This window comes from Podarcis bocagei, assembly GCF_964188305.1.
Source record: "Podarcis bocagei genome assembly, chromosome: 10".
Classification (NCBI taxonomy): domain Eukaryota; kingdom Metazoa; phylum Chordata; class Lepidosauria; order Squamata; family Lacertidae; genus Podarcis; species Podarcis bocagei.
The window spans coordinates 10,716,982-10,743,399 of NC_138135.1; the positions used below are offsets into that span (position 1 = coordinate 10,716,982).

Genomic DNA, 26,418 nt, shown 5'->3' on the forward strand with positions numbered 1-26,418 from the left:
CCCTCTTTAAAGGAGCATCTCCCCCCCCCCCGTTAAATAGCTCTCCTGGGCCATCTGCCCCTCACACTACTTGCTTGCTCATCTGCCTACCATTTTGTCATCGCACTGGAGCTTGTGCAGCCAGTGAACTACAGTGTGACGACAGCCTTACGTTTTTATGTATATAGGAAGATAGGGACCTCAGCTGCCTTATACCAAGCCAGACAAATGGTCCCTCTGTCTCAGTATTATTATTGGTCAACGGGAGTGGCTGCCTGGGATTTCACGTGGGGCATCTTTCCCAGCCTACCTGGAGAGGACAAGGATTGAACCTGGGAGTTTGTGCATGCCAAGCAGATGCCCCACCGCTGAGCTACAGCCCTGATTGTACATCATGAATGTACAATATTGTACAGTCACTCCTGAATACCTGAAGGCGATGCCTGGGAACTGAACCACAACAAAGGGCCTTTTCATCCCTTTTTAACAAGCTTGGCTCCCGCCCCCTATGAAAATGTGAAGAAGGATCGCCTAGTGGCTTGCGGCAGGAGTTTTCGGTTGTTTTTCCTCCTTGAGCCTGCATGACCTTGGAGGAGTCGTTTTGATTCTGCTACAATTTCTCGTTTTCCCCAGCCTTTGCCTGGAACCTGTCCTGCAGACTCTTAATTTTAGGAAATACGATAATCTTTATTGTCATTGTCCCATACAGAACAACGAAATTGGAAAAAATCTACATCAGACATTCAGAAACCAACAAGCCTGCTATCCCAGCCTGGTTAACCCCCTAAAAACTCTGATACCCCATAATTAAATACAATATTCTACCACGGAGACTACCTTACACTGCGTTTAAAACCAAAATCGCATTTGGATAAAACCTGTTTCTCAGGCAGCTAGTCCTAGTCTTTATAACCCTGTACCTTCTTCCAGAAAGCAGAAGCTGAAAGGAAAGGTAAAGGTAAAGGGACCCCTGACCATTAGGTCCAGTCGTGACCGACTCTGGGGTTGCGGCGCTCATCTCCCTTTATTGGCCGAGGGAGCTGGCGTACAGCTTCCAGGTCATGTGGCCAGCATGACTAAGCTGCTTTTGGCAAACCAGAGCAGCGCACGGAAATGCCATTTACCTTCCCGCTGGAGCGGTACCTATTTATCTACTTGCACTTTGACGTGCTTTCGAACTGCTAGGTTGGCAGGAGCAGGGACTGAGCAACAGGAGTTCACCCCGTTGCGGGGATTCGAACCGCCGACCTTCTGATCAGCAAGCCCTAGGCTCTGTGGTTTAACCCACAGCGCCACCCACACCACCCATCAAATTTTACTAGACTATAATTTCCATCAGTCTGGCTGGACCTGATGGAAATTGGCATTTGGCAACATCTGGAGAGCTGTGAGTTCCTCAGGCTGATAAAGGATGACCCACAACTAGTCCTACTTGGAATAGATCAGTTGATTCCTATGGGCCTGACTACTCTGAGAATGGTTTGGTTAAATGCTGCTCAGAGTTGTGTCCTTATTTTGCTTGTCTCCATTCACAGGTTCACTTCCAGATGTGTGGCTACTGACCACCAAGCTCCCATAAAATGATACTCTTGCCTTTAAACATTTCTGCTGTGACCTGCTTTCACAGAGGAAAGGCAGGCTGAAAAAGAATCTCATGAAGGGCTGTATACATTCTTGCCACATCCTAAAAAAGTAGCATTTATTAGTAGCATCAATAACATGTGGAAGAATGAGGAGCCACTGCAATTTGCAGGATAAGACCTTTGAGGGTATTTTGAGAAGCCGACAGCTGCTTGCTAATGTCTCAAGAACCCTGTTGTTTTGGTTATTTATTAAATTAAAGTAAGTTACTAGATCTCATGGTTAGGCACAGATTTCAAAGGCATTTATGGAACCTGTGGTTAGGCACAGATTTCAGGGTGATGCGACATGGCATTGGTAGAGAGCAGTAACAACGAGGCAAGTTAGACAGCTAAGTATTGAGTTCTGGCAGCATTTAGTGATTTGTCACACAAAAACTCCAGAAGTGAGGCAAGACTCCTCCACCTTCCCCTACTCTGTTCAGAGTTGCTACCTTCTTCTTTTCCCTGATTGGCTCATGATGAGAGCAGTTGCATGTCAGGCCGAAATTTATCAGGTGGTGTTATCCAAGCTGCTCCTGTTGGATTGTATTTCTTCTTTTCTTTTGCATGGTGTACTGTTCTTAAAGAGGGATGTGGGTGGCGCTGTGGGTTAAACCACAGAGCCTAGGACTTGCTGATTGGAAGGTCCGCGGTTTGAATCCCCACAGCGGGGTGAGCTCCCTTTCCTCGGTCCCTCCTCCTGCCAACCTAGCAGTTCGAAAGCACATCAAAGTGCAAGTAGATAAATAGGTACCACTCCGGCGGGAAGGTAAACACCATTTCCGTGTGCTGCTCTGGTTTGCCAGAAGCGGCTTAGTCATGCTGGCCACATGACCTGGAAGCTGTACGCTGGCTCCCTCGGCCAATAAAGCGAGATGAGCTCCGCAACCCCAGAGTCCGCCACAACTGGACCTCATGGTCAGGGGTCCCTTTACCTTTACCTTACTGTTCTTAAAGGCACAAGAAACCGTAGCAAGGAAGGCATGCAGACTGAGGGAAATGACTTTATTTTTCCCCCGGAGGGGCAGCGCAAAAGGAAATCTCCACCCTTTCTCCTTCTCTGTTCTTGCTTGTTTTCACAAAGCTCGGGCCATCTGTTGACGCATGCTGAATGCGCTGTCGAGAAGCTGTAAGTGGAAGTGATCCTGCCAGACAGAAAGATTAATTCAGATTGCTTTGTGTGCGTAGTAACTACTAGAGCTGTCTTCAGCCTCAAAGGAGCCCACAGCCCTTTTGCCCTAGAGAAAGTGAGACTTGCACCTCACAGCATCTTTCGCTCGCCTCCAAATCACCGGTGGCTTTCCTTTCTTCTGCCGCTGATCACGGGCAAATCTCCCTTCAGCCCCCCCAGATTCAACATGCAAAAATTAAAAGTGGTGAGTAATAGTATTTCTGTGCTGATTTTCATTCAAATGAATCCCTAAGCGGCTTGCAAACAATGCAGAACTATAGGACATAACAGAACATCACATAGATACAGCACAAATCATATAAAACGATTAACAAAATTATCAATAAAGCAGTTACAAATCATTGATAAAAAAATTGTGATCTATAAAACAGTATTAACAAAGCAGGAAATAAATGAGCTAAATCTCCAGCCCAAGTCATATTGTATCATTAACAAATCAATACTGCATTGATAATCTATAAAACAACATTAACAGAATAGCAACTGGGGGCAGGGAATAAGCTAAGCATTAAGTTTATGGGGGCAGATGGGGCTTGTCAACCTGGGAAGGTAGCCCATCTAGGAAAAGGAAAACTTGGTCCTAAACCACCGCTGCCTTGTGGGATGTCTTCTGGAGAAGAAAAGGCTCAGGAGCAAACCCTACAAAAATCCGCCGAGGAGGTCCTAAGATGTTTGGATGGCGCCTCCTTCCAGCAAGTCTTGCGGCCAAGCCATTGCCAAGCATATTGTTTTGCTTTCCTTTGGACCACAGCAGCGAGGCAGAGAGGAGGATCTTGTCTTGATTTTCCAGAATTTTTAAACAAACAAACAAACAAACAAACAAACAAACAAACATCTTAACTGTACTTAGTCCAATCTTAGTAACATTGTTAAGTGACTTCCTCGAATCCCCCTGGCTGAATTTCAGTGTATATCATTGTAACAGTTTTCCAAAACCAATTTTCTCATAAAATTAACTTAATTGCTTAACATCTTTCTTCCTTTTCATTTTAACTTTAAACATATTATTCTCTAACATCACATATTTAAATCCTAGGCCTATCTGGTGTTTGCAAGTTTTTCCAATTAAGTTATCTTAGCATATTTAACTAAATAGTCTTTGAATTTCATCCATTCCTCCTGGTACTCCTCCTCCTCCTGGTCGCGGACTCTTCCAGTCAAGTCGGCTAGCTCCGAAAAGTCCATCAGGAGATGAGGATCTTGTTATCTGGGCAGTGCAGGACTTCCAGACACTGCCCAGGCTTGCGCCCCAGGGAGGTCACTTGGGTGCTGCTAACACAGCTAACTTCACCCCCAGAGGCTCACTCCCACGGTCTCTTGAGACAGACAGATGCCAACAAGTTTAAGTTCTTACACACACTCTCCATGCCCCCATGACTCATAATCTTTTGCTCTATTCAGTTCATTAAAATACACATGCAGTGGTACCTTGGGTTAAGAACGTAATTTGTTCCGGAGGTCCGTTCTTAACCTGAAGCTGTTCTTAACCTGAAGCACCACTTTAGCTAATGGGACCTCCTGCTGCTGCCATGCCACCAGAGCACGATTTCTGTTCTCATCCTGAAGCAAAGTTCTTAACCTGAAGCACTATTTCTGGGTTAGCGGAGTCTGTAACCTGAAGCGTCTGTAACCTGAAGTGCCTGTAACCCGAGGTACCGCTGTACAGTGGAACCTTGACTCTCAAACTTAATCCGTTCCAGACTTTTATGTTTTTTTATTTTTCAAAATAATTGATTTTATAACACAAATAAACAACACATACAGAAAAGCAAACAATACAAACAAATTCTCGTCTTATCCTTATTTTCTCTAAACATTGCTAGGTGGGTTTCCCCAAGTCCCCCCCCCCATCTGATTTTCATTTTACCTCATCTTTAGCAGTTTACATATGTCATAATTTCTTACCATTTTTTTTATCACGCTTACTTTAACCATAAAAATCTTCACATTTAATCACTTTCAAATAATACTGTTTTAAAATACACTATCTTCTACTTCTAACCCTACAGCCTATATCCACTTCCAAAGCTATTCTAAGATTTAAATATTAACATATTTTTTCAAATATTCCTTAAACTTCTTCCAATCTTCTTCCACCGTCTCTTTTCTCTGGTCTCGGAGTCTCCCAGTCAGTTCAGCAAGTTCCATATACTCCATCATCTTCATCGTTCCAGACTTTTAAAAACAACCCTTCAAGCAGCAATTTAACACGAATTTTACTACCTAATGGGACCATTGCTGAAAGCAATAAACAATGTACTGCAGTCACACAATCAGTCAATCAGTAGCTGAACTGGGTTCCACATAGTCACAAAAAAAGAGGCACAACAACGCAAAATAGCAAAAACAGACAGACCTCGGTGTAACACTCAAAATGGAAGTGTGGCACTCAAATCGGAAGCGTAACACTCAAAACGGAGCATCTTCGGCTTCCAGAAAAAGTTTGCAAACTGAAACACTTACTTCCAGGTTTGTAGTGTTTGGGTTCCAAGTTGTCTGTGTACTAAGGCGTTTGAGAACCAAGGTACCACTGTGATGCACATTTTTAAGCCAGCTCAGGCAGGTGCTGTGTTCAATGGGGTCCTTGGGCCATGGTGGAGACAGTGATGATGAGAAACCAGCCCATGCCACTCTAGATAATCAGGAGGTCCATTCCCACTTGAGGAAGTCCAAGACGGGTCTGGTGCATGCCGGGGCTTGGCTTGCCTGTGTGTCTTCCCCAGCCATCATTTTAAGCCACGCAGATGCTCACTCAAAGGCATTAATAGTCTTTTTTTTAATTTGAAAGGATCATAGAATCATAGAGTTGGAAGAGACCACAAGGGCCATCGAGTCCAACCCCCTGCCAAGCAGGAAACACCATCAGAGCACTCCTGACATATGGTTGTCAAGCCTCTGCTTAAAGACCTCCAAAGAAGGAGACTCCACCACACTCCTTGGCAGCAAATTCCACTGTCAAACAGCTCTTACTGTCAGGAAGTTCTTCCTAATGTTTAGGTGGAATCTTCTTTCTTGTAGGTTGGATCCATTGCTCCGTGTCCGCTTCTCAGGAGCAGCAGAAAACAACCTTTCTCCCTCCTCTATGTGACATCCTTTTATATATTTGAACATGGCTATCATATCACCCCTTAACCTCCTCTTCTCCAGGCTAAACATGCCCAGCTCCCTTAGCCGTTCCTCATAAGGCATTGTTTCCAGGCCTTTGACCATTTTGGTTGCCCTCCTCTGGACACGTTCCAGTTTGTCAGTGTCCTTCTTGAATTGTGGTGCCCAGAACTGGACACAGTACTCCAGGTGAGGTCTGACCAGAGCAGAATACAGTGGCACTATTACTTCCCTTGATCTAGATGCTATACTCCTATTGATGTCTGAATCGACAAACCGTGGTTTGCAGTTGACTGTTCACTTGAAAACCATGGCTTGAGGTGGGTTTGCAGACACTTCTCTGTGCGATGTCATGGAGAAGTCATAAGTCAGAGGGCTGCTGCTTGGTGGAATGAGAGCGAAGCAGAGTGATGAGTATTTAGAAAGACGAGGGCTGAGATAAATTAAAAGGAAAGCAGCCAGGTCAGCTGTTCTCAGCTGTAGTGCTCCTGTTGTACATTAGGAAACTCATACCGTGATTTGGGTTCTAAAGTATGATCGTTGCAAAGCTGCACCTCCATGGTTTGGTCTGGTGTCTGAACTGAGCATGAGGATGGTTCAGATGGTTTACCAAACCATGGTTTGTCCAGATATCTGAACTGATAGCACCTGTGTTTGGCAGGAAGTCTTTTCTAAGTCCTGCTGCCTGGGATCCTTTTCAGCTGGGGAAATGAGTGACAGAGGGCCAAAGTACAGGAGAAGTTAAATGCCTCTTTGCACTTAACGTAGAAGTGTTTCATTGTAAAATACAAATTACATCAGCTCTGGTGAGGCTGATGATTAACCGTATCAGAACAGGCACAGAGCAGAAAACATTCCTACAGAAAAACCCCTTTCTCAAGCGGGCATGTTCAGTATGGTATCTGAATTAAGCATGAACATGATTCAGATGTAGCAACAAACCATGGTTTGCCATGATATCTGAGCTGACAGCATCGGATAAACTATGGTTTGCAAGTGGCCACCAACCCAGGCTTGATGCTGATATGCAGGTCACGGTTTGGCAAATGAGGGCTAAGTTGCAGGTTAAATTCCTCCTTGCACTTAGCATAGGCCATTTGTTTGTTTGTTTGTTTGTTTGTTGTAAAATGCAAATTGGATTCGGCTCTGGGCATCAGCTTTCTAAAGCAGGTGTTTGTTTGGGGGAGAAATCTCCTAATGGCACCAGTGTGGGAATTCCCTCTCAATACAAATAGCACCTAGAGGGAGGGGTTTTCCTCAAGGTGACAGCCGTGAAGGAATGCCTAAATTTCTCCCTTCACACCTGCTCTGACCCTGTTAATTATCAGCCTCCCTACAGCTGACTGATTATTAAAACCCGCATGCTAAATGCGCATTTAACATTGCATGATGTTTGGTCCAAAGCCAGGATGTGGGTAGCTCTGCCTCCTTTCCCACCGCGAGGGAATGCAGCCCCTGACCTGGAAAAGCTTCCCTCCTCTGACCTAGACCTTCTTGTCCCCAGGCCCATGTGTGATTTCTTATCCTCCCTTTAACTTTCTGTAGCGTTCAGCTCTTCCTGCCCCTAGGCTTCCCACGAGGCGTTCTGCCCCATCAAACCGACCTTTTATCATTCCTGAAAGAGCTACACCCTGCGTTGGCTATGCGTCGCTTGCTGTTTCTCAGCCTCAGCAACTGGAATGTTTGTGAACGTTCTTCTACATCGGGGTTCCACAGCCCCCAGCTAGCGAGACCTTGCAAAGGCACGCCAGGCTTTTTCTGCAAATTTGACAGTCGTAGGGAAGATGAGAGCAAACCTTCCGCTTCCTTTGGAAAGGGCTTAACATCGCTTCCCTTCCCATCTCCTCACCGCTGGCTTCGACATCTCGCTTAAGTTTGCCAGCCGTATCACATTTATGCATACAAGATGACATTTAGCTGGGCCACTGCAAGGCTTAATTTATGAACTGTTCTTTTTTTTTTATTCGCATTTTATTTATTTGTTAACACTCTTACCGTATTTTTCGCTCTATAGCACGCACCCAACCATAACATGCACATAGTTTTTAGAGGAAGAAAACAAGAAAAAAATATTCTAAACGAAACAGCGAATGTATGATTTTTGTGGTTCATGCTGTGGCCACAGACATGTGATCTGACGGTGAGCTTGGGGTAGCCCAATGCAAAAATCCTGAGGATCCATGTGGATCCATGCTTTGTAACCACGTTTTTGCACCACTGCGGCCCCAGGCAACAGTGGGTGCGTGATTTTTTTGGTGCAAGCTGTAGCCATGGACATGCTATGTGATCTGATGGTGAATTTGGGGTGACCCAGTGCAAAAATCCTGAGGATCCATGTGGATCCGTGCTTTGTAACCACGTTTTAAGTGGGGGGGGGAGGAAAAGCACTCAAGGGACAAGGAACACACGTGGGGTGTGTGGAGAAGGATGCTGCTAATAATGCAGAAGAGGGGTATAAGAGAAGAAGGCTCCTCTCCTCTCCCGCTTTGCTCCTTTAAAGAAGCAGGCGCTCTGTCCCTCTCTCCTCCCCACTCAGCGGGTCTTCTCCTGCTTTGCTATTTCAAAGCAAGCCACGGAGGAGGGAAGGAAGGGGAACCATGGATCCTCTGCTCACGACTGCAGCAGATCCCCCCACCATCCGTAGGCATTCGCTCCATAACACACGCAGACATTTCCCCTTACTTTCTAGGAGGAAAAAAGTGAGTGTTATGGTGCAAAAAAATACGGTATATTACATCGCTAAACGTTGTCATATTACATTACAGAACTAACTATAATATAATTTCCAACATGTATACAAAAATTATATATATATACAAATGTATATTACATGTATATATATTACAAATTTTATATACTTAGAAAGAAAATGAAACAAAAGAACAAAGAGAAAAACAATCCCCGCCCCAAAATCATATACATACCAGCACACTAGACTTCCTGTCTTTCCCATTGTATATTCCTTTTTTTACAAATGAATGTACTCTTATTATTGTGTATTTCTTTACATACAATCTAATACATTCCTATATCAATTTGTGCTCTTAGTCTTATTTCTCAACTCAGTCTCACTCCAACATCAAACAAATGCTAGGACTGTTCTTAATGGCCGCTTCTAAGGCAGAAGCATCATGTGGTACCTTGAAAACCTTAGTGATCATTTTGCAGTTAGGACTGTAGGAAGATGCTTGAGCCACAGACCACTGGTCCATCGAGTTCACTGTTGTCTACACTGACTGGCAGCAGCTGCCCTTAATCAGGATTTCAGACTGCATTCTCCCCCAGCCTTGCTTACAGATGCTGGGGACTGAACATGAGACCTTCTGCATGCAGATCAGCTGTCCTACCACTTCCCATAGGAGCAGTGTTCGAAATTAGCCAAGTGACCAAGTAATAATAATAATATTTATACCTTGCCTATCCGGCTGGGTTTCCCCAGCCACTCTGGGCAGCTTACAGCACATATACAAAATAGTATAACCTGACATCTCCATGTTCTGGGGATCCTTAGACCTTGACTGCTTTCACACACTATTAACCTAGCCTGGAGAATTCTATCCATTATATTTTATTTGCACAATCAGAATGAATTTCAGGAACCAAAATGCTTTTCCTGTACGGTCTGAGCAGGAGCGGTGGACAACGTTATAGATAACTGTTGTCGTTTGTCTTCACTTACCCCGTCCTGCTATCCTGCTAACAGTTGTGGAGAATATTCCTACATTATGAGTGCTCTGTGTCGCCATTGAGAAAAGGTGGTTGGAATAGGCCACTTTTATATATACCGTATTTTTCGCTCCATAAGACGCACTTTTTTCCTCCTAAAAAGTAAGGGGAAATGTCTGTGCGTCTTACGGAGCGAATGCATGGTCCCTGGAGTCAAATTGCCCAGGGGCAAAAAGCAGATCATGCTTTATTTTTAGAAAGAGGGAAGGGGGAGTTGAAACGAAGCCGCTGAGCAGCTGATCGGCAAGCGATCGGGAGGGAGATAAGGGACTCTAGCGATAAAGGAGGCTGCCTGGGAGGGGGGAGGTAAAAGCACATGGATCCTCACGATTTTTGCACTGGGTCACCCCACATTCACCATCAGATCACATATCATGTCTGTGGCAACAGCATGAACCCCAAAAATCATACGTCCACTGTTTCATTCAGGTTTTTTTTTCTTGTTTTCCTCCTCTAAAAACTAGGTGCGTCTTATGGTCAGGTGCGTCTCATGAAGCGAAAAATATGGTGGGTGGGTGTGGACAGTCCCTGGATCAAGTGACTTTACTCCTTTTAAGTTCTCAAAAGTTCATCACCTAGTTCAAAGCTGCCATCTGAACTAGCCAGATGCCACAGTCAGTTCATCATTTGAGAAATGAGACTTTAGAACCGTGTTGCCCCAAAATGGCAGCTAGCCATTCCATCTTGGCGACTGGAACCTTGGTTTAAGGAGCCATTTGGCACCTAGCTTACCGTATTTTTCACTCTATAAGACACACTTTTTCCCTCCTAAAAAGTAAAGGGAAATGTGTGTGCGTTTTATGGAGCGAATGAAGGCTGCGCAGCTATCCCAGAAGCCAGAACAACAAGAGGGATTGCTGCTTTCACTGCACAGCAATCCCTCTTGCTCTTCTGGCTTCTGGGATACAGAATATTTTTTTCTTGTTTTCCTCCTCCAAAAACTAGGTGCATCTTACGGTCTGGTGCGTCTTATAGAGCAAAAAATACAGTACATAGCTGAGCTTCTGCCACTTCCCATTGGAAATAGTTCAAACAGTTGCTACCATTTTATGGGTACTTGGTGTCTCCTACGGCTTTGTCTTTTACTTCTTCAGCTCCTGCAGAACTTTTCTGGAGTTTCCCCCTTCGTTTGTAGCAACTGTGCCACCCAGGCTAGCCTTTTTTGGGGGGTGCTCACCCCCCCACTCTCGACTCTGCTGGTGCTGGGCTCCTACCGGGCTATTTGCGCAAGGGTGCTGGAGTCTCTGGGCGTCTGCTTACACAGGTCTGCCTGCTGCCCTTTTTTGCACTCCCAACATCTGCAGCCATCTGTTTATTCTGTCGCCGGGCAGACAGAACTGACGGCTCGGTTCTGTGCCAGCCAGCGAAGGGAAGCCACAGCTGTGCGGGATGCATGTTGATGTCCTTTTGCAGAAAGTGCCCGGGAGGGAGATGCCAGAGGGCACAGGGATATGGAGGAATATCTCACTCAGATATTGCTGCATGGCGGGGTCGCTGCCCTGTGCCTGCTTCCTGACGCTGCAAAGGCAATGCTTATACACACACACACACACACACACACACACACACACACACACATTTTTATTAACTTTTAACATTAGTTAACATTCATACAATAGAACTTCTCATCTCATACAATATTTTTTTTGACTTCTGTCAGCACCTCTGATGATTTCCTGTACTTATCACTTATTATTCATTTCTTAATTTCATATTACCTTTAAATATCTTTAACTAATAATTCTCCTCATTATCTTTTTTTTTCAATATTTCTAATAATTCATCTTACAAAACTTCTTGCAAACCTACTAGCGTAATCTGTTCATCACAATTGCTTTTCAATTAGCCTGTAAATTTACTCCAGTCTTCTGAGAATCTCTGGTCCCGCAGGTTTCGAATCCTTCCTGTTAGTTTATCTAATTCTGCATAGTCCATCAGTTTCATCCTCCATTCTTCTTTCGGTAATTCTTCTTGCTTCCAGTTTTGTGCCAGTAGTATTCTTGCTGCAGTCATTGCATATAAAAACATCCTTTCTAATTATATGATCTCCTACAAAGCCAAGTAAAAATGCTTCTGGTTTTTTAATGAATGTATATTTCAACATTTTTTTCCATCTCATTATAAATCATTTCCCAGACGTTTTTCACTTTTTTACGTTCCCACCACATGTGATAAAATATTCCTTCTTTTTCTTTACATTTCCAACATTTATTACTAACTTTATACATTTTAGATAGTTTTCATAGGCGTAATATACCATCTATAGATCATTTTCAGCAAAGGCGATGCTTTCATTCCTTCCCACAATGCAGTGCTGCTGGGATTGCTCTTTAATGATCCAGAGGTTTGCAGTTAAAAAGGCAAAGGGACCCCTGACCATTAGGTCCAGTCGTGGCCGACTCTGGGGTTGCGGCGCTCATCTCGCTTTATTCCGGGTCATGTGGCCAGCATGACTAAGTCGCTTCTGGCGAGCCAGAGCAGCGCACGGAAGCGCCGTTTACCTTCCCGCCGGAGCGAAACCTATTTATCTACTTGCACTTGACAAGCTTTTGAACTGCTAGGTAGGCAGGAGCAGGGACCGAGCAACGGGAGCTCACCCCCTCGCGGGGATTCGAACCGCCGACCTTCTGATCAGCAAGTCCTAGGCTCTGTGGTTTAACCCACAGCGCCACCCGCGTCCCTTTTGGTAAAGTAGGGTTGCCATATTTCAAATGGTGGAACTTTTCCGGACAGAAAAGCTGTTGAGCTTTTTTTTGGCAAAATAATAATAATAATACCACCAAGGCAGAACTTTGGTATATCCAGGATTTCAGACTGGATTCACCCCCCAGCCTTACTTGGAGATTGAATTTGGCGTCTTCTGCATGTCAAACAGATGTTCTGATGCTGAGCTTCAGCCTCTCTAGATCTCCATCTGTGTAAGAATTTTCACCTGCTTAGTTTTCGTGTGTTCAGTTGCTGGGATTGAAAAAGCAGAAGGGCGAGTCCAAAAAGCAGGGAACCCATGCCTGGTAGTCCTGTTGTAACAACTCCGCTTGCTCCTCAGGAGTGATGGGCTGTGACAGGCTCTCTCCTGCCTCCTTTGGGATCCCACAGATTGCTCAGCTGTCACCTGCTGGGTGACACATTCATCCTTTCCCTCCCGACGTCTCAGGATGCGGCTGCCTAGGGATTGACAAGAACAGTCTTATCTCTGGGCCACGTCTGCGGTCCGTGCGTTGTGAAATAAATACAGATGTGAAATAAAGATGTGAAATAAATACACTGCACAGGAATCATTTCCCACAGGAGGTGGTGATGGCCACAAACCTAGAATGATAGAATTGTAGAGTTGGAAAGGGACCCCAGGGGTCCTTTGCAATGCAGGAATCTCGGAAAAAAACCTCCCTGGCAGATGGCCGTCCAACGTCTGCTTAAAAACCTCCAAGGAAGGAGAGTCCACAACCTCCATTCCCCTGTCAAACAGCTTTTACTGTCATGAAGTTCTTCCTGACATTGAGTGAGAATCTCCTTTCTTGTTACGTGAAGCCATTGGTTCAAATCCTACCCTCCGGAGCAGGAGAAAACAAGCTTGCTTCATCTTTCATTGGGCAGCCCTTGAGATAATTGAAGATGGCTATTGTATCTCTTCTCACTCTCCTCTTCCCCAGGCTAAACATACCCAGCTCCTTCAACCGTTCCTCATAGGGTTTGGTTTAAACCTTGTTGTTGTTGTTTAGTCGTTTAGTCATGTCCGACTCTTCGTGATCCCACAGACCAGAGCACGCCAGGCACTCCTGTCTTCCACTGCCTCCCGCAGTTTAGTCAAACTCATGCTGGTAGCTTCAAGAACACTGTCCAACCATCTCGTCCTCTGTCATCCCCTTCTCCTTGCGCCCTCCATCTTTCCCAACATCAGGGTCTTTTCCAGGGAGTCTTCTCTTCTCATGAGGTGGCCAAAGTCTTGGAGCCTCAGCTTCAGGATCTGTCCTTCCAGTGAGCACTCAGGGCTGATTTCCTTCAGAATGGTTTGGTTTGATCTTCTTGCAGTCCATGGGACTCTCAAGAGTCTCCTCCAGCACCATAGTTCAAAAGCATCAATTCTTCGGCGATCAGCCTTCTTTATGGTCCAGCTCTCACTTCTATACATCACTACAGTGGTACCTCGGGTTAAGTACTTAATTCATTCCGAAGGTCCGTTCTTAACCCGAAACTGTTCTTACCCTAAAGTACCACTTTAGCTAATGGTGCCTCCTGCTGCTGCCGCGCCGTCAGAGCACAATTTCTGTTCTCATCCTGAAGCAAATTTCTTAACTCGAGGTAATATTTCTGGGTTAGCGGAGTCTGTAACCTGAAGCGTATGTAACCCGAGGTAGCACTGTACTGGGAAAACCATAGCTTTAACTATACGGACCTTTGTTGGCAAGGTGATGTCTCTGCTTTTTCAGATGCTGTCTAGGTTTAAACCTAAATGGCTTTAAAAGAGGATCAGATTAATGCTTGGAGGAGATTGATAGCTGCCAGCCAGGATGGCTATGCTTCTGAATACCAACGTGTACTCAGATCCTTCTTGTGAGTTTCCCACAAGGCATCTGGGCTGTCACTGTGAGAACAGGATGCTGGGCTTAAGGTGTAGGAGCAAGTGTTTGAATCGACCGAATTCTACCTATTGGCTGCATACGTACATGACCGGCTTGGGTCTATTAATTTCTGGGAGTTGGCTCTTGAGTATGAATAACGTTGTGCTGCACCCAGTTAAGTTCTACTCAGAAAAGGTCCACTGAAATGAATGAACCCAAGTTAGTCAAGGTCATTCAGTTCAGTAGGTCTACTCTGAGCAGGAGTAGAATTGGATGTAGTCCATGCCTTTCAGGACTGTTTCCAGAATTGAGAGAATATTTCTGTAACCTTTTTGCACGTATACTTTGGGATACTTCAAAGTGTTATTTTTATCAGCCTTTTTCAGGAAAGGCTTGGTCAGCTCTGATTAATAAGTGCTTATTCCATTTCCTTTCCTTCCGTAATGAGCCATGTTCTTCGGGGGGGGGGGGGCTGGATCTCCCATGCTGCCTGCTATTTCTTTACTATATATTAAAAAGGGTTCGCTTTGCAGAATGTGGGGTTGTTGTTTATAATGGATTCTCTCACAAATTGTTCATCTCCAGTGAATTCGGTGACCTCTCTGAGGCTGCCTCTTAATCTTCTCTTTTTCTCTCAGAAGAGTGACCTACTTTCTTGAGCTTTATTGAGTTGCTGAGATCCTGGAATATCCATGTCAATTGGGTTTTCTTCCTCGCTGCTGTCTCTCTCCCTATGCACACACGCACCCAGGCCAATGTCTTGAGCACTATTATATAATAAGCAAGGCAGGTCTACAAGCAGTGAGCTCTGTGATGCAAGGATTTGGCCGAGCCCAGGGGAGCTTGCTTTAGATTTGGAGAGCTGGTCCCCACAAGCTCCTTTGCTCGCTTCAAGAGCAGAACAATGGGGAAGTGGCAAGGTTGAATCCTGACAAGACAGAAGTACTCTTTTGGGAGACAGAGGTTGGGTGGGTGTGGGGGACTCCCTGGTCCTGAAACAACTAACTGTGCCCCCTGAAGGACCGGGTGTGCAGCCTGGGAGTCATTTTGAACTCACAGCTGTCCATGAAGGCACAGGTTAATTCTGTGTCCAGGGCAGCTGTCTACCAGCTCCATCTGATACACAGGATAAGACCCTACCTGCCCGCGGACTGTCTCACTAGAGTGTTGCATGCTCTGGTTATCTCCCGCTTGGACTACTGCAATGCGCTCTACGTGGGGCTACCTTTGAAGGTGACTCGGAAACTGCAATCGATCCAGAATGTGGCAGCCAGACTGGTGACTGGGAGCAGCCACCGAGACCATATAACACCGGTCCTAAAGGATCTTCACTGGCTCCCGGTACGTTTCCGAGCACAATTCAAAGTATTGGTGCTGACCTTAAAAGCTCTAAACAGCCTCGGCCCAGTATACCTGAAGGAGCGTCTCCACTCCTTCCGTTCAGCCCAGACACTGAGTTCCAGCGCCGAGGGCCTTCTGGCAGTTCCCTCACTGCGAGAAGCCAAGTTACAGGGAACCAGGCAGAGGGCCTTCTTGGTGGTGGCGCCCACCCTGTGGAACACCCTCCCATCAGGTGTCAAGGAAATAAACAACTATCTGACTTTTAGAAGACATCTGAAGGCAGCCCTGTTTAGGGAATTTTTTATTGTTTGGTGTTCTATTATGTTTAGATGCAAGTCACCCAGAGTGGTTGTGGTATAAATAATAAAATTATTATTATTATTATTATTATTATTATTATTATTTATTAGGTGGTCCACTCAACATCTCTCTCCCACCTCCTCTGGGATGTGGCCCTTGCTTGTCATTGACTCTGAGGAGAGAAGGCTATCCCACCGCTACCTAGAAAGGTGTATCCTCTTTCTCTTTCCCTTCCCATGCTCAACATGCGAAAGGTTCTCATGATCTCTTACTCCTAATCTAGGAAGCTGCTTTTCTACTGAGTCAGATCCATTGCTCCATCTAACTCCATGTTGTCTACTCTGACTGGCAGCAGCTCTCCAGGTTTCCGGCAGGGGACATTCCCAGCCTAACTGGAGATCCCAGGACTGAACAGCTGCTCTACTTCTCACCCAAAATAATCTCTATTTGCATTGAGTTTCCAAATTAATTTTGAGCAGACTTGAGCCCCGCAACAGCGTAGAAACTAAGGAGACCCAAATACAGTGGTACCTTTGGTTACAGACACTTCAGGTTACAGACGCTTCAGGCTACAGACTCCGCTAACCCAGAAATAGTATCTCAGGTTAAGAACTTTGCTTCAGGATGAGAACAGAAATTGTGCAGTGGAAGCAGGAGGCCCCATTAGCTAGAGTGGTACCTCAGTTTCAGAACAGTTTCAGGTTAAGAACGGACTTCCAGAACGAATTAAGTTCTTAACCCGAGGTACCACTGTAAAGCTTTCGGCAGCAGGTAACATCCAATACCAGCCTTCACTTGGTTGGGTCTAGTTTTTAGCTGTTTTGTCTCATGAAGTTCTGTTTTGCTATTTGGGTTACGTGGAGATATGCAGCGAGATATATATAGTCTCCCACAGCAGAGTGCCTGCAGCATAATAAGACGAGTCCTTATGGCCGAGTCCTTCTGGCTTCTGCAAGAGTACAAAATGAGTTCTAAAAGTCATTTTGGTGCCCGCACCGCAAGCGGGAGAAAAGGTCACATAATACCTAGGTGGGCATCTCTGCTCTCCAGAGACACTGAGCTAGAACATTCGTGACTTGCAAATTGCAGGATCTGCTGCAAAGAAACAGGCAACCCCAACCTGTCTCCGTTCCCCCTAGGTTGCATTTTTTGCCTTCGGTTGCCTCTCAAGTTGCCTGTAACTAATCTCCCAGAGGAATCAGCCTTTCAGGGAGAAACTCATCCTTCTGCAGTTTCCAATAAACGCCGCAGGCTTGCAGAACAGTATACCGTATTTTTCGCCCTATAAGACGCACTTTTTCCCCTCCAAAAATGAAGGGGAAATGTGTGTGCGTCTTATGGGGCGAATGCAGGCTTTCGCTGAAGCCTGGAGAGCGAGGGGGGTCGGTACGCACCGACCCCTCTCGCTCTCCAGGCTTCAGGAAGCTATCCGCTAGCTGTGGGAGACCCAGCTCTCCCAGGGCTAGCGGAGAGCTTGCCTGCACCCAGAAGCTTGGGGCGCGCTGAGCTCCGCACGCCCCAAGCTTCGGGATTAGCGCAGTGCTCCGCTAGCCCTGGGAGAGCCGCACGGCTCTCCCACGGCTAGCGGAGACCTTGCCTGCACCCAGAAGCTTGGGGCGCGCTGAGCTCCGCACGCCCCAAGCTTCGGGATTAGTGCAGCGCTCCGCTAGCCATGGCAGAGCCGCGCGGATCTCCCACAGCTAGCGGACTGCTTGCGCGCACCCAGAAGCTTGGGGCGCGCTGAGCTCGGCACGCCCCAAGCTTCTGGTGTAGCGCAGCAATCCGCTAGCCCTGGGAGAGCCGGGCAGCTCTCCCAGGGCTAGCGGACTGCTTGCCGGCACCCAGAAGCTTGGGGCGCGCTGAGCTCCGCACGCCCCAAGCTTCGGGATTAGCGCAGCTGTCCGCTAGCCCTGGGAGAGGCGCCCGGCTCTCCCACGGCTAGCGGAGACCTTGCCGGCACCCAGAAGCTTGGGGCGTGCTGAGCTCCGCACGCCCCAAGCTTCGGGATTAGCGCAGCGCACCTGGGGGGGAAATAAATTTTTTCCCCCTTTATTTCCCCCCCAAAAAAAAACTAGGTGCGTCTTATGGGCCAGTGCGTCTTATGGGGCGAAAAATACGGTATATTCTCAGCGACTTCACTGGAATCGCAGCTTGTGACTGGAGGCAGCCTTTGCATAAGAGAGACTGGCGCACTTGGATAGTGTTAGAATCATAGAACTGCAGAGTTGGAAGGGACCCAAAAGGTCCTCTAGTCCAACCCCTCTGTGATGCAGGAATCTCAACTCAGGCATCCATGACAAATGGCCATCCAACCTCTGTTTAAAAACCTCCAAGGAAGGAGAGTCCACAACCCCCCGAAGGAGACCATTCCCCTGTCGAACAGCTCTTGCTGTCAGAAGGTTCTTCCTGATGTTGAGTCAGAATCTCCTTTGCTTTTAATTTGAAGTCGTTGGTTCGAGTCCTACCCTCAAGAGCAGGAGAATACAAGCTTGTTCCCAAATATCCCTTCAGATACAACTCATTACCAAACTTAAAACCATGGAGAGACCTGGTCTGAACAAAGACATTGGATTCTTATCTCATTATACATGACTTAGCCATTTTTCACCTTCTCACCCCTTGCCTTTTCCTGTAAGACCTATTGCAGTCGTTAAGAGTCGTCAACAGGCTCATCTCAGCTATCTGCCAATCTCCCATTCCCACCACCCTTCTGAGTAATACCCCTCCCCACCTTCTCACTATATAGAAGGATCTGGCAACTTCTGTTTCAGTGTATCTGAAGAAGTGTGCATGCACACGAAAGCTCATACCAAGAACTAACTTAGTTGGTCTTTAAGGTGCTACTGGAAGGAATTTTTTTATTTATCCCTTCAGATATTTGAAGATGGCTATTCTATCTCCTTTCAGTCTCCTCTTTTCCAGGCTAAACCTACCCAGCTCCTTCAACCGTTCCTCATAAGGCTTGGCTTCTAGACGCTTGATCAGACAGAGCTATTGCGCCTGGCCTTTAATTTGAATTCAGCCTGATCTTTTATTTCCCTTCTCATTCCCCCCACCCCTTTTATGAAGATCACCTGCTCTGGGACCCCACAGTTAATTCTCCCCTGGCCTCCTCGCTGGCCCAAGTAGGACCAATTCAGCCAGCTAGCCCTGGGGATTATCTAATTGATTTTGAATTTTATTGTTATTCATGTTTTTATACTGTATTTTATGCTGCTTTTATAATTAAGTGTTTAAAGTGTTTTAAATTTGTTGTTAGCCGCCCTGAGCCCGGTTTTTGAACCGGGAGGGGCGGGGTATAAATAAAGATTTATTATTATTTATTATTATTATCATCTTAGTTGCCTTTCTCTGCTCATGTTCCAAATTCCTGAATGCTTCAGGCTTTCGTCATGCGAGTATCACTCCATCCCGTTGGTTGGTGGTGATGTTAGGTTGGTGTTGGCAATGAGGGAGAAATCCGTCCAATTCACTGTTTAATGTCAGCCTAACAAATTCACGTTTGTGGGCCAAATTTGCAGTTTGAACTTGGGAATGTGAAGAGGGCCTGGTGGATCAGGCCAACGGTCCATCTAATAATAATCATAATCATAATCATCATAATAATAATTATACCCCGCCCTCCCCAGCCAAAACCGGACTCAGAGCGGCTAACATCGAATATACAGTGGTACCTCGGGTTAAGTTCTTAATTCATTCCGGAGGTCCGTTCTTAACCTGAAACTGTTCTTAACCTGAAGCACCACTTTAGTTAATGGGGCCTCCTGCTGCTGCTGCCGCCGCGCCGCCGGAGCACAATTTCTGTTCTCATCCTGAAGCAAAGTTCTTAACCTGAAGCACTGTTTCTGGGTTAGCAGAGTCTGTAACCTGAAGCGTATGTAACCTGAAGCGTATGTAACCTGAGGTACCACTGTATAACGTATTACCGTAAAATTAAGCAATCAATTAAAATGCATCCTAAAATCAAATCAGAATCAAAGTGAAATCTAATCGGGTGGCAACCCGCAAATTAGGGATGGGGACCCTAAATGTGCTAGTCAGCATTCTGTTCTCACAGTAGCCAGAATCCTGCACATTTTTTGATGCAGTTGTGCGACCTAAGCATGCGTGCACAACTGCGTCTGTCAGTGAACAGCTCGCACAGCAAGTGTGCACAATGTAGTGGGAATTAACGTGCAAAAAAACCCCAGTTTTTGAGTTTTTGTGGGGGCCTGTTAAACGAAAGAATTCGCCGATGTATGTGGAAGTGAGGTGAACTGAACTTGAGCCTTGCAAAACAAGATGTGGAGATGAGCCAAAATGGACACATTCGCTCATCCTCTCGTCGGTAGGTCATGGCGCTGGGCCTAAACTTTGTACACCCCAAGAAGCAAATAACACGCAGCGAGAAACGGCGTTGTGTCATGATCAAACCCGGCCTGTTGGGATGGTGTGCAACCCTGCCAAGTCTGACAGATATAACGCTTTTCTCAGCTGGAACGTACTTTGAATGTAGGGGAAGCAACGCTTCCCATGGCTGATTTCAAAGGATGTGAATTTCTGGGAGTTGGGGGTCGGAGGTGGGGTTGCTCTTTTGGTTGAGATTAAGGAGGATTTCGGCATCCTTTGTTTAGAGGGATATTGACTCAATGCCGCGGGTTATTCTCCCAATTAGCTAAGCAAGGCGATCTCGGGCAGGACTGAACTGTGGAAGTCTGCTGTGTCGGGGTCAAAACTACGCCTAGATCAAAGGACGCCTCAGTGCCGTCAAACGGGCCTTATCAGGGAGAACACTCTTGAGATGGCTCAGCTGTTATTCATTCTTCTTCTTTTTTTGAAAGCCCAGATGAGTTTCTTTCTGAAGTTGAGTCGGAAGGGAGTTTCCCTTCCAGGCTAAAAAGCAGGAAAGTGGGGAAGAGACCTCTCCCACTTGGAGACCCAAATAAGCGGAAGTTGAGAATTTTAAATAAAACGACCGTAGGACCTTCTGTTTATTGTATTTAGGATGTGTGTGGTTTTTGTTTAAAAAAAAAAGAACAACTTTGGCTGCTCCTTGAAGGCACAAGAAGTGTAACCATGTTTGGAAGTAAATCCTTCAAAACCGGAGCATAAAATGAATTATGTTAATAATTATTTATACATACAGGTTAAGAACTTAATTCATTCTGGAGGTCCATTCTTAACCTGAAACTGTTCTTAACCTGAAGCACCACTTTAGCTAATGGGGCCTTCTGCCGCCGTGCCACTGCTGCACGATTTCTGTTCTCATCCTGAAGCAAAGTTCTTAACCCAAGGTACTATTTTGGAGTCTGTAACCTGAAACGTCTGTAACCTGAAACGTCTGTAATCCAAGGCACCACTGTACGTGCATACATGAATACATACCCCACCCATCTGGCAGGGTTTCCCCAGCCACTCCCAACACAATATTAAAACACAATAAAACAACAAACATCAAAAACTTCTCTAAACAGGGCTGCCTTCAGATTCTTCTAAAAGTCATATAGTTGTTTATTTCCTTGGCACCTGATGGGAGGGCATTGCACAGGGCGAGTGCCACCACCGAGAAGGCCCTCTGCCTGGTTCCCTATAACCTCACTTTTCGCAGGGAGGGAAACGCCAGAAGACTCTCAAAGCTGGACCTCAGTGTCTGGGCTGAACGATGGGGGTGGAGACACTCCTTCAGGTATACTGGGCCACTTAGGACTTTAAAGGTCAGCACCAACACTTTGAAGTGTGCTCAGAAACGTACTGGGAGCCAGTGTAGGTCTTTCAGGACCAGTGTTATATGGTCTCAGCGGCGCTCCCAGTCACCAGTCTAGCTGCCGCATTCAGGATTAGCTGTAGTTTCCAAGACACCTTCAGAGGTAGCCCCATATAGTCTGAATGTTGCTGAACATTTGCATAGAGCAGCCTTTAGGTCCCCAGGTGTGGTTGGACTACAACTCCCACCATCCTTGACCAGTGGTCCTGTTAGCTGGGGATGATGGGAGTTGTAGTCCAACAACATCTGGGGACTCAAGCTTGGCGTAGTGGGATAAGTGCAATATTTGCTGTTTGTGGGCATTATGTAGGAGTGCTGTAGGAAGTGTGGACGAAAGTTTACCTGAAACTGGCTGAATTCACACATCATGCTGCAAGCGCCGCATGAACCAGTAGGAACAAACCATGGGCTCTCACACTCCCCACTCTCCCCAAAAAATGCTGCACGACCCAGTAGAGGAATATGGAAGGCTTTCCTTTTAGTTCGCCTTAAATGTGGTTTGGTGTGTTGCCTGGGGTGACAGCCTTAAGCCAATGTCAAACCATGGTTCCTTGGGTTAGGTTGTTTAAGCTAACCATAGTTGACGTTACCACGGTTCCCAGTTCGGATGACGGCAGATGCTTCTCAGCTCTTCATGGCTACACGGAAGGAGGAGTCCTTTCTCGCCGTTTTCATGGATGAGTCATGGGGGAACAGAAGCCCGCAGGTGTGGGAAGGATGGAGGAGATCAGTGTCGTCCAATCACGTTCCTCGTTGTGCCATGGTACGCCCACAGCATGCTGGAGGCCGGTCCAAAAGCCTCTGTTTCATCACACAATGGGTAGCACAGTGGGAAAGGAATATTGGAAATTATAATAACAGGATCGCTAGCGTTGTGGCCAGGAAAGTTAAATAATCCCCATGCCCAAATGCACCCCTTACGTTTACATGCCTTCTTCAACACCTTTGGAACTGTTGTCTGACTCCAGCCACCTATCCCACACAATTGGTGTATTTTCTGCAGTACCGTTGACTTCAGAGTGACTCATTTCTGGTTCCCCATTTCCCAATGGAATGACTTAGTTGTGCAAGTTTGCTAGAAGAAGTAGACCACAAATCCAAGGCAGAGCAGATGCTCGGCTTCCCTCATATTTTTCCTGCAGCGAAGGAGTCCACCGTGTTCACTGATATGTGAAATTGGTCTACACCAAGTAGCTTTTCCAAGACTTTCTTTCACTTCTCTTGCACCCCCTCTGACCAGCAACTCTCAGCAGTCAGTCTGCACCAGGACCTAGGCCGTTTGTTCTGGGGATCTGTTTTCCGCAGAGGCCCCAGAAGATTTCTCTTTGATTTGACCTATTTATTGAAGCAAATAGCCTGCCACATGGCTCCGCAGAACGCTAACCTGGGCCTGCTTGCCAATTAAAACACACCCGGCGGTAAATTGGGAGTACAATGCAAAGAGTGATTTTAAAGATCAAATGCAAAAGCTGAGAACGTGCAGCCAGTCCTCCTTCCCTCAAAAAACTGTTTCTCAGATGATGATTGTTTAATTAAATGCTTCTTTTAAGCCAGGAGTGGGGAGCCTCTGTCCCTCCAGATATTACTGGAGACTCCAGTTAACCTGGCCAATTGTCAGGAATAATGGGATCTGCAGTCAAACAACTTTTGAAGGGTATCAGATTCCTCTCTCCCTGATCTGGGCTTCCCAACACTGAGTAGTCTTCTAAGGTCTTCAACTGGCTTGTCCAAGAGTCAGGTTTCCCCCAGACAGCGTTCTTCTAGCACAGGGTTCTTTGAACGTAGGTCCCCAGATACTGTTGGAAAAATACAGCTCACATAATCGCCATCCAGCGACGGCAGTGGTCAAATATGATAGGATACCTGCGGAGCCAAAGTTGAAAAATACTGCAGAGTCCTTTTCCACCTCTGCTGCTACAGATACCCCTGTGGTTGCTAATGACCTTGCAGAAGGCAGGTGATTGCTTACTGCGCCATGTGGATATTTTAACATATCCTGGCAGAATTTTCCAGAGGGCCGTTATCTCAGTAGCAGAGCGCATGGATTGCATGCAGAAAATCTGTGATATACAGTCCGTCCCATCTCAGGTTGAAAAGGTAAAATAGCAAGGGATGGGAAAGGCTCTTCTCTTCCTGAGTCCCCAGATAGCTACTGCCAGTCAGAGTTGGCCAGAGGGCTAGATCGGGGTCAGCAACCTTTTTCAGTCGTGGGCCGATCCACCGTCCCTCAGACCATGTGGTGGGCCGGACTGTATTTTGGAAAAAATAATGAACGAATTCCTATGCCCCACAAATAATCCAGAGATGCATTTTAAATAAAAGGACACATTCTACTCACGTAAAAACACGCTGATTCCTGGACCATCTGCGGGTGAAAATTTAAACAAAACATATTATCCAAACCATATCCTTAATTTTTTTTCCGTTTTCCACCCTCCCACACAGAACCCACCCACCCCCACCCCCGACTTCCCTCAGTTCCAGTCTTTGGTTTCTCTAAGAATGCTGTTCTCTGCATGTTACAAAGTTGTATAAATCCTTAAATTATTTAACTAATTATTGTCAATAAAAAGTGTCTGAATGTTTATTCGAAACCTGCCAAGGAGTCCAATTCACTTTGTTGCGTCTTCAAATATTTTGTAAAGGGTTCCCATTCATCTTTAAAATCAGAGTTATCCTTGTCCCGTAACTTATGTGTCGATTTTGCCAGTTCTGCATAGTCCATCAATTTTTCTTGCCATGATTCTTTAGTTGGAATGTCTTCAGTCTTCCATCCTTGTGCTATTAGGACTCTCGCGGCCGTTGTCGCATACATGAAGATGTTTTTCAGCTTTTTTGGCATGTCTTTCCCTACAGTCCCCCCCCCCCCTAAAAAATGCTTCAGGTTTTTTGACAAATGTTAGATGGAACATTTTCTTCAATTCATTGTATATCATTCCCCCCCCCCCCCCAAAAAAATAATTACCTTACAATTCCACCACATATGATAAAATGTCCCCTCCTTTTCCTTACACTTCCAACATATATTTGAACTAGTTTTATACATTTTTCCCTAACTGCACTGGTGTCCCAGCTCTGTATCTTGACCATCTGTTTTATTTATTTTTTACAAAAAGATTTCTCACTAGGTATTTTATTGACCACACCTGTGAAGTCTGAGAAGTCTAAAGGAAACAAAGTAGGGCTTCTGGTCCTCAAGATTAAGAGACGATGTACAATACAGTTTGCCTCATCACCTGCTGGGAGCTGAGGCTAGCTTGCATTGCCCACCAGCTGGGAGAGATTTGCAAAATCCTCCGCTGGTTTGGGGCTCCTAGCATAGATCCAACCTTGCTGCTCTCTGGAGACAGTCCTAAAAGGGGGGAGCCATGACCAGATTGGGGATTGAAGGAAGAATATAGTGCAAAGAGGGGGATCAAGGAAAAATGGGAAACTTTGAGATGGAGGAGTCAGACAGACTACTCTTCCCGCCATGTACAGTAGGCCTGGGGGAAGAAATTCAATTTAGTTTGCATGAGTGCTATTTTTCTAGAGAAAGAGGTGCTGGCATTCACCATGAACGCCTCCCTTGTTCTCTTATAATGGCAATTAAACCCACCTGAGAGGTGCACGAACTGAGTTGTGGTACGTACTGGCTGGGAGCGAAAAGAGCCCCAGTTTGCATCTAAAAGCAAATGTACCTAATTTGCACTTTGCAAAACAGTATGTGAACCGAAACATGGCCCTAGTTCAAAATTCGCTCTTCTCCAAATTTTGCAATTTCAGTACGCCAGCCAGGCTAAGTGCACAAAAATGCATACAGTGGTACCTTAGGTTACAGATGTTTCAGGTTACAGATGCTTCAAGTTACAGACTCCGCTAACCCAGAAATATTACCTGGGGTTAAGAACTTTGCTTCAGGATGAGAACAGAAATCGTGCGGCGGCAGTGGGAGGCCCCATTAGCTAAAGTGGTGCTCCAGCTTAAGAACAGTTTCAGGTTAAGAACGGACCTCCAGAACGAATTAAGTACTTAACCCGAGGTACCACTATATTCTAGAGGAAAGTGTGCCTGTAATTGCAGGGATTAATGTAAAATAGCATATAAACATGCATTATGTTCAGTAAAACTGCTTTGCAAAAATGTGTTTGGAGAGGTGTGCAGTCAAAAGCTAGTGAATTTTCACGGGGACCTTTTTTTTAGGGGGTGACGAATTCGCAAGCTGATGTGGATGTAGAACTTGGACATAAGACTGGGGAGGAAAAAACCCCAAATTGACAGATCTGCCCCTCCACACTCCCCAGCATAGCTGTCAACGTTTCCCTTTTTTAAAGGAAATTCCCTTATTCCGAATAGGATTCCTCGCAAGAAAAGGGAAAACTTGACATCTATGTTCCCCAGTCATCTGACCCCCGAGGAGTTAGGAGCAAGTCACACTCGCTGAGGTGGCCTTAAATGAGCCCTTGGGCCCAAGCAAGGTCTCCTTGTGAGTAACAGGCTGCTGGTAAGTAAGGGCCTACAATTGAACGAGGGCAGGGAGCCAGGAAATGGGCCGATTTGGAGCGTCCAGTATTAATAGCCAGCAAAAGGCGGAGGCCCAGGAGGAAAGCGCTGCCTCTACTCCCCAAGGTCAGAGAGGGAGCCAGGAGTCTCGGCGGAGAAGGAACACAGAGACAATAATGCCTTTCCCTCCGGCAGAGGCCAAAGGGGCTTGAGGCGGGGCCCCACCCTTCCTCGCACCTGAATACAATGAAAGCAATGCTTTTCTTTTTTTAAAAAAAGAAAACCCTTCGGAACGCTAACTTTAGAAGAGAAACAAAATGGCCGATCAAGGCCGAACAACCAGCACAATGTCCGACTCTTTGTGACCCC

At 46.0% G+C, this 26,418-nt stretch overlaps 1 protein-coding gene and 1 long non-coding RNA gene across 3 annotated transcripts in view; one reads left to right on the top strand and one right to left on the bottom strand.

The window, feature by feature from the left end:
• The window catches only part of PODXL (podocalyxin like), an 82,883-nt gene that overhangs the window by 8,206 nt on the left and 48,259 nt on the right, over nt 1-26,418 (top strand). The window lies entirely within an intron of this gene.
• LOC308595900 overlaps nt 2,590-26,418 on the bottom strand; it is a 59,392-nt gene continuing 35,563 nt past the window's right edge. Inside the window, exon 2 of the long non-coding RNA XR_014012197.1 lies at nt 2,590-2,746. This is a non-coding gene — a long non-coding RNA (uncharacterized lncRNA). The remainder of the gene's footprint in view (nt 2,747-26,418) is intronic.